The 15079-nt window shown below is 37.7% G+C and overlaps 1 non-coding gene across 1 annotated transcript; it reads left to right on the top strand.

Moving 5' to 3' along the window:
• Positions 1 to 6836: 6836 nt before the first annotated feature.
• On the top strand, positions 6837 to 6943 carry LOC131486420 (U6 spliceosomal RNA). Its single transcript, XR_009249329.1, has one exon. It is a non-coding gene; the product is annotated as a U6 spliceosomal RNA (small nuclear RNA).
• The last annotated feature ends 8136 nt before the right edge of the window (positions 6944 to 15079 follow it).

The following is a 15079-nucleotide window of genomic DNA, read 5'->3' as shown; positions in this document are numbered from 1 at the left end:
TAGTGAGCATGAGATTATGCACACTGATTGGTAAGTGACCAGTGTAATTACATCATCACTATTACTATAATTAAAATTTCCATTTAAGGATAATGTTCTCCTATAACCTTAAATTTTCCTCTTTATTCTTAAACTTTTAGTCCCTCTATATACAATTAAGAGTGTGAAAAATCTAAAAACATTTCTCCTGGTACTAGTTACACATACACACACACACACACACACACACACAATTAATTCAAAGACATTTGGGTACCTAGAATATAAAAATATTTCTTACATTGTTTGCTATTTTACTTAGAACATTTCTAGCACTAACTCAATCTTTGCTTTTTAGATGAGTTCGGCGTAGTTAATTCTACCAGCTCTTGTATTTGGCACATTTGGTGTGCCAAAATGTATCTATCAGAAGCTACGTTCTATTGCACACAAGTGGAAGTAGGTGGAATATCTGTGCCAAAGGAGTATTTATATGCCCAGCAAATTTCCATGGCAATATATCAGCTTCACACTGTTATCTGTAGTGTTGACAAAAAAATATATAGGTGTATCTTTATCCATTTCTCCTCCACTAAAGAAATTTTAATAGACTTCAAATGAATGGATGCCATTATTCTGTATTTGTGTATTGGGGACTTTCTGTTCTTGCAATATAGCAGATTAAGGGTAATAGTGAACCCCTTTCATTACAAACACCTTGAAATGCTAAATAAAATGAAACAAACACATATGTAGCCAAGTGCACAAAACAGAGAAACCCTCATGTTCCAAAATAGAGAACTTGCTTATTTGTGTATCAATATATTTCTTGAAGATCTTTTGTCAACACGTGTAGAGTATGTCATTATTTTAATAGATGAATAGACTTCAATAGTATAGATATACCACAGAACTGGAGCAAAAAGAATATAAGCTTAAGTATATGTGTAGGGGGAAAGGGCAGGGGTGGGGTTTGATAGCAAAGATGGAGAGAGAGGTGTTAAATGCTACGCACTTGAATTTTAATTCATATTGGAACAGAGATGGAACGTATCGCCTCCAAAGTACAGAGTTGAGATTGAAACCCACATTGAAAGCTACAGCCCTCAAACAGCTGGCCAACTGGTACAAGACAGACTGGAAGAATTTCACTCATATGACCAAGCAGATGCAAGAAAGTTTGCCTCTTCCTACAGCTATAGATAGTTAAAATCTTTGTGAGAAAGTAAAACCTCGTGTGTACCATATTCCAGTATGGAATATGAACTCACATACAGTACCTTTCATAGGACACCAAATTTACATAAAAATTAGTCCTGCTGGTGCTACCACTGAGCTGTCTGACTAAAGTAAATGCAAAACCCTCCTGGAGAGATATTTCTACAAACCACAGATGAAACAGTCCCCACTGAAGGTAAGGTCACAAACAAAAATCGCAAATCACACACAAAAAGGAAACCCAACTGAGTAAGAGTCTGCAGTAAAACAAAGAGAATGGTTAAAACAAAACTAGACGTAATAGAATTAAGACACTTTCAATTTTTTTTAATATATGAAATTTATTGTCAAATTGGTTTCCATTCAACACCCAGTGCTCATCCCAAAAGATGCCCTCTTCAATGCCCATCACCTACGCTCCCCTCCCTCCCACCCCCCATCAACCCTCAGTTTGTTCTCAGTTTTTAAGAGTCTCTTATGCTTTGGCTGTCTCCCACTTTAACCTCTTTTTTTTTTTTTCCTTCCCCTCCCCCATGGGTTTCTGTTAAGTTTCTCAGGATCCACATAAGAGTGAAAACATATGGTATCTGCCTTTCTCTGTATGGCTTATTTCACTTAGCATCACACTCTCCAGTTCCATCCACGTTGCTACAAAGGGCCATATTTCGTTCTTTCTCATTGCCACGTAGTACTCCATTGTGTATATAAACCACAATTTCTTTATCCATTCGTCAGTTGATGGACATTTAGGCTCTTTCCACAATTTGGCTATTGTTGAGAGTGCTGCTATAAACATTGGGGTAAGACACTTTCAATTTGAAGATACTTGTCTTTCTTTCACTCTGGAAAATTTTACTCTGTAGCCTTTTCTGTTATTTCCATCCCCTCCATTTTCTCTCTTCTCTCCTTCTAGAACAGCTACTAGCCGAATGATGGAACATTTGGATTTATCTTCTATCCCTTTTATCTTTTCTTTCTTTATCCTTCTTTTTTTTTTTTTAACTCTTTAACCTTTATTATTGAGAAACAGAGAGAGACAGAATGTGAGCGGGGGAGGGGCAGAAAGAAGGAGAGACACGGAATCCAAAGCAGGTTCCTGGCTCTGAGCTGTCAGCATAGAGCCCGAAGCTAGGCTCGAACTCACAAACTGCGAGATCATGACCTGAGCCAAAATCGGATGCCTAACTGACTGAGCTACCCAGGCACCCCTCTCATTATCCTTTTCATGGTACTTTACCACTAAGAATGCAAGCATCCCTTGACACTAACTGTATACGAAATAAATTGCTTTTCAGCCATGTCAATTGTTATATCAGGCCATCTACTGAAAAACACTTTTTAATAAGTATTTTATTTTTTAATTTCCAGGATCTAGAAATGCCTCCTGAATACATAAGACTCTTCCTATATTATGAATATGATACTCTTAAAATATTGTAATTAAGCTTAACGTCTTTTTCTGTTCTCTTAATTCTGTTAATTTTTGTTAAGCATGATGCCTCACCTTCTTTGTATTGTAGTTTGTTTGTTTTTTTTTCTCAAATGTTTGGTGATTTTTGCTTGTATACTCTTCTTTGATTATGTGACTCCCAGATCTCTGTCAGTGTCAACTCTTTTTGTCTACTGCAGTCTGACTTTAAGACAGGGTTGGGATATTGCAGTCAGACAGGATCTGAGGATGATTTGTGTGATAGTATCTTTGATCCTCCTGGAGGTCAGTAGCTACTTGAGCACTGGTCTGCTTTTCCAGCCCCAGTGTATGATTCAATTCATCCACAGCAGCCCAGCGCTTTGTGCATGCAGAACAGTTAAGGGTTACTGATTTGCTGCTCCACATGCAGTTCCTAATTTTTCAAATTGATAAATGCTCCTGAGCTCCTTCCACTTCTTAATATCCAATGGCTCTAAGTGTGTAGTTCTGTCCAACCTACCTCGACCTCAGTCATCTCCACATGTGTTGGGTTTTTCTTTCATTTAGTTTTATTCCTCCAAGCATTTGTTCTCTGGTAATTTCTTTCAGAATTTAACACAAACATATTTCTTCTGATAATAGGTTTCCCTGGTTTCCAATGATATTAGACTGTATTTTATTATCAGTATCTATTTACATATATTTTATGAGATTTAGTGAGCAGTAAGTGGTAGATGTGTATGATCAGTCTGCCATCTTGAATCAGTCTCTGATATTAAGTAAATCATTTGCAAACTTAGTACTTTAATCAGTAAGAAATTATAAATTCTCTGCGATAGACCTCACAATTGACTGGCAGACATCATTGAGGACCGATATAGTACTTCTGTCTTAGGGAATGTGTTTTAGTGCGATATCAAGGGTCTGGGGTCAAATAGCCCAGTTAGTGGACTACTATCATAGGCTAGATTAGTGGTTCTCAATGTTTTCAAGTATAGGGACATGTTTCTGCATTTCAAAAAGCTTATGGTTCTTTACAAAATAATAATTGAACTTTTGGTATCCATTGTTTGAGAAAACATATAACAACAAAATGCACTGATGATTCCCAGGTTCCGTTCTCTCTCTTTTTTTTTTTTTTTTTTAACTGTTGGGGTGTGTCTCTCCACAATGAATTCCATAGTCTATTAAAGTTATAAGTGCCTGTTGCTACAAATAGTGCTCTTAAATTTCACAAGAATATTTGAATGTTTTCAAATAGTTCTTTTATTAGGTATTTTCATGGAATTAAAGCTTTTACCAGGATAGAGGGTTGTTTTTTCTGTTTACCAAAGAGAGGAAAAAACCAAACAAACATGGTTCTTCATAAAATTTACTATTTTTTAAATATCTTAGCGAATGTGCCAAAGGCTTTCAGTCCTTAACATTGCTATTATTAATTATATGTATTTTAAGGTTTAAAGCATTTTCCAATCTATTATCTCATTGGATCTTTATAATAATCAGATGGAAACAGGGCAAATGATAACATGTATATCAATCTTACAGCTAATAATAGGTTCAGAGAACTGAAGGAGTTTCCCCCAGTTTGCAGTTAACAAGCAGCAAAGCCAGGGCCAGAACCTAAGCCTCCCAGTGCTCTGTCCATTCATCCCCAAATGTCAATGCACAGAGCAGTGCTGGCCCATTACAAATGGAAAAACAAGGACAGTGTAAGGAGTATCAAAGCAAATATTTCAAAATTTTTATTAAGAGATTATCACTTTATTGCTTTTTGGGATTTAAAATGCTCTTTATTAGACTTCTTATCACTAGGATGGACTAAGTTGATGCGGGAAGACTTCATTATTCCTGCATAGACAAAGCCTTGATAAGGTATTACAAAAAGCTTTGAAGTACATAACTAAGCACTAAAACAAGACAGAAATCCTCAAGTTCCAGAAATAAGGAGAATGCTAAAAAGTGGTGATCAAGAAGTAAGGCAACCAGAGAGGTGGAATCAAATTTGACCTTAGGAGTGGCAATGGGGGTTAAGGCCCCACATGCAGTGGAACTGGAGTTGAGCATAGAGCCAGGATTCCAGAAGAGTTTTGCTGCTGTGAAAAAGACTCTAGAATCTCTCTTTCTGATTAGACTGCAAGGTAGGGGGTAAAACAAACTGATTATCACCCAGACAACACACCTCCTAAACTAAGTCGTGCAAAAAATGGGAGCCAAGCGTGTATTCATGAGTAATAGCGCAGAAAACCCAAACCAAGGTTGCAACAGAAAACCTGAGAACCAAAGAACCAGAAGAATCAGAGAAACATGAAGGACCCAAGTATAGACAACAGACAAACATAATACTGCCCCATTGTCACACTTTACAATGCTGGGTACAGGATGGAAAGCAATACCTAAGATAAGATGGAAAAAATGTACCCATCTTCCAGGGGAGGGAGTCAGCAGAATTCATCCCCCAAGGATTACAGACAAGAGAGCAAAGAGACTATAAAATTACTAAGCTTAAATGATTCAGGACATAAAAAATAAAAACTATACAGAAAAACCAGAACAGCACAAAAAAATAAGAGGCATATTTCAGGGGAAAAAAGCTATAAAAATTCTAAAGATAAAAAGTATATATCATTTTTTAAAACTTAACTCAGTAGATAAAAAACAAAAAGTTCAGGAGACTAAACATAGCTTAAAACAAAGTTGGAAGACAGTTGAAGAAATCTCACAGAATGAAACACAAAAAGATAAAAAGAAATATTAAAAAGAAAGAGGCACAGAGAATAGAACATTACTAAGTGTTCCAGAAGGACACAATAGAGGGAATATGAGAGAAATCTCCAATAAAAATGGCTATGATAGAGACTACCTGTTCTCAGTAACCAATCTGCCTCTCTGCCTTTTTCACTGAATCACCAACTTTTAGCTGAGAACTTGGCTGTCCAGTATAAAGACAATATTTCCCAGTTTCCCCTATACCTAGATTAGCCATGTGACTCTGTTCTGGGATGTAGCCAAAACAGCATGTACAACTTCCAGAAATGTCCTTAAAGGGAGGAGGTAAGATTTTTCTCTCCACCTTTTCCTTCTTAGTAGCTAAAACACTAATGGTATTGTTTAAGTTTGATTAGAGAATCTACTTACTGAGAATGAATGGTAGAATAAAACAGAAGAGTCCCTGAGCCCCTGACACCATCAAATACCACCTGGATAGCCTAATATGTGTGAAAAAGAAATAAATTTCCATCTCGTATGAACCACTTTGATTTAGAGTTGTTTTTTGAGGTCACTTATGGCAGAATCTATTCATAACTAATGCAATCAATGGTTGAGAATTTTCTACAATTAAAGAAAGATGTGAATCTTCAATTTGAAGAGGCAAAATGAATTTTGAGCTAGAAAAAAGGAAATTAAATCCACACATGGACATAGAATAATAAAACCACAAATGTACAGAGAAAAACTTTAAAAGCAAATCAGAGAGAAAAGTGATTGTTACCCATAAGAAAAGACAAACTTCTCATCCACAATGAGAGACGCAAGAAGAAAATGGAGTAATACCTTGAAAATGGTGGAAGGCAATACTGCTCAACATAGAATCCCATGCTTAACTGAACTATAATTCAAGAATGAGGACAAAATATGGACATTGTAAGACATACACAGTTTGGCAATAATAGCAAGTACTTATATAACACAACTTTACAAGGCACTGTTCTAAGTGCTTTATATATTTTAACTCATAATCTTTGCAACAGCCCTCTGAGGTAGATACTATTAATATTGCTATATTAGAGATGATGTAACTAAGATACAGGGAGGCTAAGTAACATGCCCAAGGTCACACAGCTAGTATCCGACCAAACTGGGATTCAAGCACAGGCATTCTGCTTCAGATGCCATGGCTTTAATTGCTCATCTTCAATGAAATTACTACTGAAAGATGTCATTTATTTTATTTTGTTTTTAAAGATGTCTTTTTTTTTAAGTTTATTTATTTTGAGAGAGAAGTAAGTGTGAATGGGGGAGGGGCAAAGGGAGGAGGGAGGGAGAGAGACACACAGAGAGAAAGAGAATCCCAAGCAGGCCCCAAGCTGCCAGCACAGAGCCCGACATGGGGGTTCTAACCCATGAAGCTGTGAGATCATGACCTGAGCCGAAACCAAGATTTGGATGCTCAACCCACTGAGCCACCCAGGCGCCCCTGAAAGATGTCCTTTAAAAGATCGATACAGTGTTCACTTCAGCAGCACATCTACTAAAATTGGAATGATCCAGAGAAGGTTTGCATGGCCTGTGCACAAGGATGACACACAAAAGCTTGGTATGGAACTTGGACAGAAAAAGTAGGATATAAGCAGAAAAACAAGGAAACTAAATCAGCAAATAATATTGATTAACTTACCTATTAACACAAAAACATTCTTTCATGAAATAATTCTGACAATAGATTCTAGGGGATTTTTTCCCCTTGTAGTGTCTGTATTTGGCAAGAGAAAATATCTGATGACTTTATGTCAATTCCCCCCAAATTTTGGTAATTTTCCTAGTGTGTGAAATCATAGTCTGGCAACTAGTGATCTATTGTGCAACAAAGATTTTTTTTTTTCAAAAAAGCAAATTTGCAAAGTTAATTACTAGTGTGTCATGCAAAACAAATATTTATTGGTATTAGGATATTTTGTTGGTTATCTGGATTCATGCTGTAAGGACAGGCTGCATGTAGCCATTAGTGAGAATCACTGTTTTCCTCAAACATGGCTCCTGTGAAGGAAATACTGTAAGTCAAAATGTCAAAAAGGAAGAAAAAAAAAAAACCCACCACAGAAACTCATTGCTAACTTATTAAAGTTTCTGGAGAGAATGCTTTTTGTTGATGAATTATATCAAAGTCATCTACAGTATTTCAGCCAAGAAGGCAGAGCCCAGTACTGTTACATGCCCACCAAAATCAAAGATGGATAACCATACTGAACAATTCTGAAGGAGTGAATTTTGGGAGAAATAGAAAAAACATGTTACATTTTACTTACTTGTAATAATAACTATTATAAAAATTTTCTTCAAATTGCTCTGTCAGCTTGTTGATTCTGTAGATTGAGAATACCAATTTCATACAATTTCCTCATTCTTTAGTCAACTTTGCATCAGAAAGAGATACCCCCAAAATGGTCCCCAGAGTTCCCAGTAATTGGTTTCACAATCCTAAGCAAATGAATTGAAAAAAATGTATGACCTAGCACAGTTTTCATGGCTAGAATCTTTTTTTTTAAGTTTATTTATTTATTTTGAAAGAGACAGAGATAGCACAAGTAGGGGATGGGCAGAGAAAGAGAGAGAGAGAGGATCCTAAGCAGGTTTCATGCTACCAGTGCAGAGCCCAACAGGGGCTTAAACTCACAAAACCGAGAGATCATGACCTGAGCCAAACCCAAGCGTTGGACACTTAACCAAGTGAGCCACCCTGTACCCCTCATGTCTAGAATCTTAATTGTAGCACTAACAGAAACCAAATTTCCAAATTAAGTTCTTCTGTAAAAACCATTTTTTTAGGGTGCTATTGTTTGTTTGCTTTTGCTTTTCTTTTTTTATAGCAGCAAGAGCTTATGTGTTTCTGGGGAAGGAGTTGGGGATAATGAGAAGGTATTTTTAAGAGGCAGCCTATAAAGCCAAAGTTCCCATGAAAGTCCCCTATACAGCCCATGATGTCCAGTATATAAAATTCTGTACACAGTAATTCTTATATACACTTAAAAATATCACTGAGCTATGAAGACAAAAGGAAAATCCCTATCAGATGTCTGCCTGTCTATAGGCATTCTGTTTTTATATTAGGCTTCTATAACCTTAGTACATGCTTATGTAGTAAAGGATGAACCTTGCCCAAAGAGAGGTCTGGCTTTTGCCCTTGACCCCTGTGAAGTAACTTCTAAGACCTTGGAATATTCTGCGTGACAAAAGTGTCTTTGTTTACCTGGGACCCTGGGCCATGTCAGAAGGTCTGTGCTAACGATGTAATTTTTGGTGGTGGGGAGTGATCTTGGGCCACACAGTATTACTTGGACCTTTGGAGGGGCGAGAGACTAAGGTCAGCCAGGTAGGCAGTTAACCTTGACTATATGACCAAGCTCAATAAAAACTATGGATACCAAAACTCAGCAAAACATCCTAGTGGCAATAATCCATGTGTATCATCACACATTACTCAGAGAAGTTAGTACTGCTCACAACTCCACAACTTTGGGAGAGGACAAATGGAAGCTCTTGCTTGGAATTCTCCTGGACACTGCCTCATGTGCCTCTTTTCTCTACTGATTTTATCATGTGTCCTCTCACTGTAATAAACCGTAACTGTGAGTATAAGAGCTTTTAGTGAGTTCTATGAGTCCTTCCAGCAAATTATTGAATGTGAAGGTGGTCTTGACAACCCTCAAATTTGATGTCAGAAGTCAGGGTGGTCTTGGGGACTCTCAAACCTTGCAATATGGATTCATCTGCTGTGAGAATTAAGCAAGATAATGATGTCTACAGTGAAAATCCTTAGTAGTGTGGAATCTCTCACTGTATTAGAGAAAGTTTAAATATTTGATAAAAGTTAGTAATAAGTTATATTCATTTTGCTATAAAAATGTTCCCAAGCATTTTAAATTACAACTTCTGAAAATTTTAAGGACAGAGTATTGATTTTACAACAAGTAATCTCACATATGGTACCAAAAATGGCCAAAAGAAGAACTCTAGATCAATCACTGAAACTCTCATTTCTTCAATCAATCCTTTGGAACATTCTGTAGGCCTTGGAGTGGAAATTACAATTTCTGGCCTGTGTAGAGCAGCCTCCCTCACAGACTTCCTTTAACTTTGCCACAGAGTCTTAAATAATCCCTTTATTAAAACTCCTCATTCACCCCATTTGAGTGGCCACTATTTCCTGGCTGAACCTGACCAATGCAGTGATTGGCACTAAGGCTACATATGATCACAGAATTTTCTGTTTTTAAATATATATTTTTAAAATGTTTATTTATTTTTGAGAAAGAGAGCACACACATGTACATGGGGGAGGAGCATAAAGAGAGGGAGAGAGAGAATTCCAAGCAGGCCCTGTGCTATTAATGCAGAACCCAACACAGGGCTGGAACCCACAAACCATGAGATCATGACCTGAGCTGAAATCAAGAGCCAGATGCTCAACTAACTGAGCCACCCAGATGCCCCATGATCACAGAATCTTCTTTACACTGAGCTCCAGGTTAGTATTATGATTGATTAAAGTTGACACTTAAAGTGCATTTGTCATTCCTAGATTTGGGATTTCACAATATACCTCTTGGTTTGAGCTTCCACCAAGAAACATGAAAAATATGCCTTATTATTAGACACTTCATTGCTGTCTCACTTCTAATTCACTGAGGAACAACTTACAACACCTCAGTTTTATGACTCTGCCTGTGACCTCAGTGATGGGAATTTTGGCCCAATATATCTGTTAAGATATGACATCCACCAGGATGCCCTGTAGCCCAATGAACTTCTGTGTCATACCTCTTTGTTTGCCAGTCACTTGCCTATATATCTCAAATGTCCTCAGAGACCAGAAGGTAACCTAAGAAAGACAGTGTTATAAACAATGAGGAGTTCTGATTTCTGTCACATCAGAATAAAGACTTCCAAAAATCTACTCCTCCATAAAACAAATGAGAACACTGACAAATATCGTTGAAATCAACTTTAAAATTCTGGAAGTTAACCAAGGGCTTACAACAATTGGAAGAGTATTTATTCACTAAAAATGACTGAATCTCTGTTAGAACAGTAAGCTTTGTGGTATTTTAACTTGCCCAATTTCCATTCCACTCCGCAAAAGGATAAAATGCTTAGGAATAAGTGAGGCAAAAAGTGTCAGACTTTTGCACTGAAAACTACAAAATATTGTTGAAAGAAAGTAAAGAAGATCTAAATAAATCAAAAAACAGAGCATGTTCATGAACTGGAACAAATAATGTTAAATTGGCAATACTCCCTAAACTGATTGACAGAATCAACACAGTATCTTTCAAAATCCCAGGTGCCTTTTTTGCAGAAATTGAAGCTGATCCTACAATTCATACTGAAATGCAAGGGGCCCCAAATAGCCAAACATGCTTGAAGGAGAACAAAGTTGGAGGACTAACACTTCCTGGTTTCAAAATTTACTACAAGGCTACCGTGAATCAAGGTAGAGTGGTACTGGCATAAAAATAGACATGAAGATCAGTGGAGATTGGAGAGTCCAGAAATAAACTCATTCACCTGTGGCCAACTGATTTTCAACAAGGGTGCCAAGACGATTCAATGGGGAAAGAATAGTCTTTTCAACAAATGGCACTAGACAACTAGATAACTACATGCAAAAGAATAAAGATGGACCCTTCTTTACTTTTAACAAAAATTAACTCAAAATGAATCACCAACCTAAACGTCAGAGTGTAAACTAAAACAAACAAACAAACAAACAAACAACTCTTAAAAATAAAATGTAGGCATAAATTTTTATCACCTTGGATTAGGCAATGATTTGCATAATGCCAAAACCACGGGAAACTAAAGAAAACATAGGTAAATTTGGGCTTTATCAAAACTTTAAAATTTGTGCTTCAGAGAGCACTATTAAAAAAGTTAAAATTCAACCCACTGGAGAAAATATTTGCAAATCACTTAAGAGACTTGTATCCAAAACATAAACAACTCAGAAACTCGACAATTAAAAAAAAATACCACATTAAAGATGGAAAAGGATTTGAATAAACTTTTCTCATAAGAAACTATACAAATGGTCAATAAACACATGAACAATTCTCAACATCAAGGGGTGTTAGGGTAATGCAAATGAAAACCACAATGAAAAATGACTTCATACCCATTGGGATGGCAAAATCAAAATCAAATTGTATGTGGGATACCATACAACCCAGTAATCCCACTTGTAGGAAGACACCCGAGAAAACAGAAAACATGTGTCCACACAAAAATGTATACACAAATAATCATAGCAGCATTATTTATAACAGGCAGAAAGCAGATACAATCCAAATGCCCCCAGTTTATATATGAATCAACAAAATGCAGTGTACCCATACAATGGAAGATTATGCAGCAGTATGGACATTGAAACTATATTATGCTAAGTAAAAGAAGCCAGACACAAAAGACAAGTTGTATGATTCCAGGTATAGAAAATGTCCAAAATAGGCAAATCCACAGAAACCCATGCAGATTAGTGGTTGTCAGGGGCTAGGAGTGGCAGAGGGAGAATGAGGAGTGATAAGGGGTACAAGGTTTCTTTCTGAGGTGATGAAAGCATTCTGCAATTAGGTAGTGGTGACAACATACAGCCTAATAATAAGAACCACCAAATTCTACACTTTAAAATAGCAAATTTTTATTGCATGTCAATTACACTTGACTTTTGAACAATGCAGGGGATTGGGATGCTGAACCCCCCCACACACAGTCTAAAATCCATGTATACTTTTGACTCCCCTAAATCTTTTTTAAGGTTTATTTATTTTTGAGAGAGAGAGAGAGAGACATAGACAGAGACAGAGAGACACAGGATCCAAAGCAGGCTCCAGGCTCTGAGCTATCTGCACAGACTCCGAAGTGGGGCTCAAACCCATGAACCACAAGATGATGACCTGAGCTGATGTCGGACACCTAACCAACTGAGCCACCCAAGTTCCCCTTGACTCCCCCAAATCTTAACCAATAGCATACTGTTGATAGAAACCTTACTGATAACAGACAGTAGATTAACACATGTTTAGTATGTTATGTATTATATATTGTATTTTTACAATAAAGTAAGCTAGAGAAAAGTAAATGTTATTAAGAAAGTCATAAGGAAAAGATTTACAGTACCATACCATATTTACCCAAAAAACCTGCATATATGTAGACCCACGCAGTACAGACCCATGTTGTTCAAGGGTCAACTTGAATATCTTGTATATCTCAATAAAAGTTATTAAAAATAAGACAATAGGCAGTACTTGAACCTATAGAAAACTATGGAGTCCAGGCCCCTTCTAAAGATATCATAATTCAGGGGCGCCTGGGTCACTCAGTCGGTTAAGCGTCCGACTTCAGCTCAGGTCACGATCTCATGGTCCGTGAGTTCGAGCCCCGCGTCGGGCTCTGGGCTGATGGCTCAGAGCCTGGAGCCTGCTTCTGATTCTGTGTCTCCCTCTCTCTCTGCCCCTCCCCCGTTCATGCTCTGTCTCTCTCTGTCTCAAAAATAAATAAACGTTAAAAAAAATTAAAAAAAAATAAAGATATCATAATTCAGAAACCTTTATTGTATTATTTTATTTTTAAGTAATCTCTACACCCAACATGGGGCTTGATCTTACAACCCTGTGATAGACAGTCACCCGCTCCACTGACTGGGCCAGCCAGGCACCTCGGAAACATTTTAAATACACGGCTGCCAGATCCAGACCTTAGGCCCCAAGTGTGTGTGTCCTCTTAAGAAGCTCTCCATCTCTTCATAACAGCCCTCTTAGAGACATTGTCCTCCAGACCAGGAAGGAGACCAGGGCAAGGGGATTTCCCCTGAAGTGGGTTATCACTTCATGGCTATCACATCCTTTGTGTCCCACATGCAGAGCCTGGTCAGGAGAGCACCAAGATCCAGCCTGGGTGTTTCCTTAGCTGTGGTACACCCTTCTCTGGTGCACCCTTGCCTCACTTGGGAATCTGATTGCAACTCTGCCCCAGTAGGGCAGTTCAATCAAGTCCAGCCCAACTTTTAGGACATCTTGAATCCAAGATTTCCAAATCTTGGATTTGGATTGTCCAAAACCTCTCAAACAACGTCCCAGCTTCCCCAGGAGCTCCCCACTTGCTCTAACAGCCCTTGTTCACCTATGGTGCTGTGCACCTTATGCATATGGCACCCATCTGGCCACAAGAACTTTAACCACCATTCTGGGTCACAGTATAATATTCCTCTCATAATAAGAACTTATATCTGTAGTTTACCAAAAAGATGAAACTGACATAGATAAAACTTTCAAAAATTTGCGTAGGGTTTGTGTCTGTATTACTGTCTGAAGCGAAATGATCCAAGATATACAGACATCTTGACTCCTACACCTATCAGTAATCCCTACTCAGGAGACAAAAAAAAAAAAAAAAAAAAAAAAAAAAAAAATCCTGAAAATCTCTACGGAGGCAGCTTGGACCAAACCTGAGCCAAATGCTGGAAAATCTGGTTTCTAACTCCAAGATAGGTCTTGGAACAGGTCACCTCATCCACATAAATATCAGCTTTGTAATCCAAGAACATTTACACTCACTCTAAGTCACCAGTGATTTTAAGGATCAAACTAGAAACAAAAATTTATTTGAAAGTGCTTTAAAATGTGTAAAGTGACAAGATGTGGAGTTTCTTTTCTTATCTTTGAAGTCCTGATCCTGTGGAAAAAAAATGTTTTTATTGAAAAAAAATTTTTAACGTTTATTTATTTTTGAGAGATGCAGAGAGACAGAGCGTGAGCAGGGGAGGGGCAGAGAGAGAGGGAGACACAGATTCCAAAGCAGGCTCCAGTCTCTGAGCTGTCAGCACAGAGCCCGATGCAGGGCTTGAACCCATGGACTGTGAGATCATGATGTGAGCTGAAGTCAGACACTTAACCAACAATGACCCAGAAGCACCACCTGTGAAAATTTTAATAGGCCAATAAAAATGGTTGTTTCAATAACTAGGACAATTTCTTGGGTTACAGTGAAGCACTGTTCTGAGGGAGGAAAAAGAATACTACTGAATGCATTTATTTGCTCATATATATATATATATTAAAAATTTCCTTGCTAAGCAAATCAGTATGGTGCTGGCATTTCTAATCACACTGTTAAAAAGAAAACCACAGGCCCAAGATGGAGTCACTTATGTTAAGGCCCATGTCAGCAAACCAAGACTCACTATCTAACCTAACTACAATTTCAATCCCCTAAGGAATGTGACCTTTAACCAGCCAACCTGGAGGAGGTAACCCACTGAGAGACCCTGTCTGTTCCCCCTACTAGGGTGACTTTGCCTGAAACAATACACTCTTTGCTATTAATTTCATTTCTCCTGTTCCCTCTCTGCTTTTAAAAACCTTTTCTGCAGCTCAAAATTGCTCCTTTCTATCTGCTGGATGGAATGATGCTCGATTCATAAATTATTGAAGAAAGCCAAATTTGATCTTTAAACTTACACAGATGAATTTTGTTTTTTTTAACAACACCAAAGTTGCCAGAGTTGTTAAAAGAATTCATTAATAGATGGCAATGAAGGGCATCCCACTGCAGGGCAGTCCGGTGGGGTTTTCTCTTCTTCATCTTGCTTCTAACACGGTTGTCAGTACATTCACACAGTACAAAACACTGAGTAATCCTATCCTACTTTAATCCTATATTAAGGGCACCTGGGTGCCTTGGTTGGTTAAGGGT

Source organism: Neofelis nebulosa, chromosome 9 (genome assembly GCF_028018385.1).
Source record: "Neofelis nebulosa isolate mNeoNeb1 chromosome 9, mNeoNeb1.pri, whole genome shotgun sequence".
Lineage (NCBI taxonomy): Eukaryota > Metazoa > Chordata > Mammalia > Carnivora > Felidae > Neofelis > Neofelis nebulosa.
The sequence above is the reverse complement of the archived record's forward strand: the minus strand, read 5'-3'. Positions and strand labels throughout refer to the sequence as shown.